At 49.5% G+C, this 3,838-nt stretch overlaps 1 protein-coding gene across 11 annotated transcripts in view; it reads left to right on the top strand.

Moving 5' to 3' along the window:
* Positions 1-3,838, top strand: part of MAPT (microtubule associated protein tau) — a 44,497-nt gene that overhangs the window by 898 nt on the left and 39,761 nt on the right. The gene's annotated exons all lie outside the window — the stretch shown is intronic.

Below are 3,838 nucleotides of genomic sequence, written 5' to 3' on the forward strand. Positions count from 1 at the left end.
CTCTTCGCTGAGGCAGCCGGTGCTTGCCTGGCCTTAAGAGCCTTGGGCAAGAGCTCGGCGACTGGACCTGCTGAGAGCAAAATGGGGCCCAGCGGCCTGCAGGATGGACTGGGCTGCAGCACTGGGAACCCCTCGCCTGCAGCACTGCTGAGCTGTCATCACTGCCTCCTTATTTTATGCTTTTGTAGCCTACTTTGCGTGAGTTTTGCCTTTCCCCCGTTTTAGTGTTAGCTGAATTACCTTGCCAGCTCCCTCCCTTCCCCCAGGTTCCTGCAGGCGAGAGGGGAAAGAGAGTCATGAATACTGTTTAATGTGAAGGCACTTATTAATGCTTAATCTCTCAAATATGTCACTGCTTTTATTGTGTCTAATAACAGGGTTTGCTGTGACGGCTGTCTGAGGTCCGTGCTCTGCTCCAAAGCATGTTTTTTTAGTTATTGTTGCTCGTGCACTCCCCTTATGGAGGGAGTTTTGACTCCCTGGGTGTGTTTGCTCTATCAACATCCAAGAGCCTCTTGGTGCTTAAGTTCTGAAACGGAAGAATCCTGTGCTGCGGTTTTAACAGTCTTTGTGTGCAGACGAAAAGCACCTTACCAATGTTTGTGCCAAAATAGCTTGAAATGGCCTGGGTGAAACACTGGAAAGTCCTCCTCAGCAAGAGGGAGCTGGGCATACCTGGGTGGTGCTGGAGGGAGATCAGCGTGTGTGAAATGTGTTCTGCAACTCAGTAAGGGTTGCAAGGCATTAAAGTCCTGTGGTCTGCGGGGAGAGAAATGCCCCAAACGGTTCCCATCTGTGAAAACGGGCGAAGCTGTCGGGCCGCAGTGGGGTGGGCTTTGCTGCTGCCTGACGTCGGCGCGAGAACAGAAGCCAGCGTCTCCCACCGGCAGTAGGCTGCTCTCTGCCTCTCTCGATCACGAATGACAAAGCGCTGTGGCTCTAGGTGTGGTCAGAGCCGCTTCAAATAGTCTGTCTCTATTCATGCACTACAATAAAAAGCAGCACTGCTGAAATACCATCAACCCTATTTATTCCAGCCTTTGTATTACTGATTTAGAGAGCCTGTGACCTTACGAGCATGAATGGATCCCTCGTAACCTGAGACCAGGAGCAATATTATTTTAAGCAAGTAAGGCTCTAAAGCAGGCTGTCCTTTTATACATATCATACATGTGACAGCAGAGCTGCATTTGGAGCTGAAAGGGGATAAAATCCCCGAGGAGGCTGACTACACCTCATTTATTTTTAACAAATATACTGGGGAAGATTGGGCCTGAATTCCTCGGCTTGGGGCAGTCTTAAATTTGGACAATTTCTACTCTTCATCCCTGTGGAAAGGAAGATGGGCATCAACTGGGCTTCCAGCTAATTCCTGGGGAGGATGAAATGCACATGGATTCTGATTTTTTTATTTATTTATTTTTTTAAAAATGTGCTCCTCCTTTAGCCTTTGAGTTGGGAGGAGAAAAATGGTTTTCCAACTCTCTGGCTGAATTTATGGTCTGGGTTCCCATGTGGATTGTCACTGTTCATGCTGCCCGCATCTGCTTTTTGTCGCAAATCTGCCCATCGGCTTGATAAAACTAGAATCAAGGCAAGACCGACTGCTACCCGATTGTCGTCCCGAGTGGCCCAAACGGGGCAAAGACCGGCTGGAGGGAGACACCCGAGTGCTCAGTAGGGATGTCTTTTGTGTATAAAGGTTTTTATTTGCTGTTCATCCTTACTTGAAAATCCTTGTTTGTCTGGTGCCTCAGCATGGTTCAAACTGTGCTCCCTTGTTATGAAAAATAAAGGTACAAATGCAGCTTCGGTTGGGTTTTTGTTTTAGAAGCAAGAGCTTTGGCTCTCAAATTCTGCCAACTTGTGCTGGGTACCGGGAGATGCTACCGTCTCCCACTGCACCTTCTCGCTTGCTTTTCGTGGCGTGGTGTATGAAATCTGGAGCTAAACCAGGCACCAGTACCCTCGGCAGAACGGTGGCAGCCCATGAGCAGTCTGATCAGCCACTGCCTGCGACGGGGCAGCAACTTCCCGGCGCTCAGTGAGGTGGGAGCCTCTTGGGGTGCCTTCCACCCGCTTCCCCATCGCTCACTGCCTTGGCTGGCGTCTCCCAGTCCCTGCCCTCTCACTCGGGAGTTGAACAATGCGTTCCTCCCTAGGCTGGGCTCTCCTGTTGATGTGGGTTTTTTTCTTGAGCTCCTCCAGATTTGGATTTTTTTTTTTCTGCATTTGTCTTCTTACTGCCCCTTCTGATACAGATTTAATTAAACAAAAATGCTGCTTTTAGTTTTTAATAAATACTGTTGTGAACATTTTGAGGGAACAGTGTTTTTTCTACTGTTAGGCAATAACATGAGAAGGGAGATGTAAGCGTGGCAGAAATGCTTGATGAATGTCTTATTGTTTGTGTCTTTTGGCCTAAAAAAAAAAAGGACATTCAGGAAAGGCAGTCTGACTTCTGACCTCATCTGCAGTGTCTTTTAGTCATGAAAAGCAAAAATAATGCAGAAAGGCTGGACAGAAGCTAAAATCACTGTCTCTGAGCCCTGTCGTGCTGCATAGTGACTGCTGGGGTGGGGACAAGTCCAGCTAAAGCCCCCAAAACGTGCATGTTTGCAAGATCTGGCGTGTTTGTTTCTTTCTAGGGTAAGAAACCAGTGTGCCAGGAACATGTGGCTTTCCTCTTCCCCTGTATTTATAGAGAGACGGTCCTGGTAAGGCAGCCTGCTGCGTCCCGAGTGCTGTCCGTCATCTTTGGGATGCTGGAACTGGATGCTGCGGGGCCAAAGGGTGTTTGTTGCCCACTTTGGGTGTCAAGTGGCTGAAAGCAATGGCTTAGTGAAACAAGCACTGTGGGCAAACTGGGCAGTGATGGTTTGTCACTGGAGCGCGTAGGGACCTGTATTCCTACTGCAGTGGTAAGCTGTGGCTTTTCAGGCGAGCTGGTAACGCCTGCTTCTGCACGTGCACATCTGAGATGCTGACCCTGAGCTGCTCGCCACCGCTGAGGGCAGTCAGCATCGCTGCTTAACCCAGCTGCCTGGACTCCCTCTCCGTTCCCTCCCTGTTCCTTGTGGCAGTGGTGGAAGCCTCCCTGCTGTACCACACTGTAGACCACTTCTGCATCGGCAATCTTGGCAGCCAGGAGTTCCGCAGGCTTGGAACCTGTGGAGGTGAAATAGTGCTCCCTAAGAAAATTCCTCTGAATTGGCTTTTTCCCCAGGACAGGCTTTCCGTCGCTGCAAGAGCGATGCCAGCCACAGTGGTGTGGCAGTAGCTGGAGCAGATGGTGCTGTTGTCATCGTTTTAATTTCTATCCATGTGTTGAAACAGCTCAAAATAACTTCAGAAATGAAGGCCCAATCCAGGAAGATACCTTGAATGCTTTCCTTGCCCTGAGAAAATCTCCTGCAATGTTAGTGCCCACAGCGCCTTCCTGGTTCTGTCCCATCCACTCTGACTAGGATAACTTCCGTTTGTAGGCTAGAGCTGTGGCATGAAGAATCTTTTATATTTAATATCTTCATTACTGTGGCAGCATTGAATATTCACGGAACTTCTGTCAGGGTGCAGCAAACGTTGTCAGCACTGTGAAATCAAAGGAAGAGGAGCAGCTGAGATCAAAGCAAGCAATAAACACGTACCTTGTGTCTTGACAGCATCTTTTTCAAGCCGGAGGCAAAACCAGGAGGGGCTGAAGGTGCAGCTGGCTGGTGCTGGCACAGCGCTGGCCTCCCACACTTTCCCACCTGCTACGTTGGTGCTCCAAAGCTGGGGTGAGATGGCCCATAGCACTGCTGTCACGCACCACTTCTGCTTGTGCCTTCACCCACCT

The sequence above is a fragment of the Egretta garzetta genome, unplaced genomic scaffold (genome assembly GCF_000687185.1).
Source record: "Egretta garzetta isolate BGI_Z169 unplaced genomic scaffold, ASM68718v1 scaffold385, whole genome shotgun sequence".
Classification (NCBI taxonomy): Eukaryota; Metazoa; Chordata; class Aves; order Pelecaniformes; family Ardeidae; genus Egretta; species Egretta garzetta.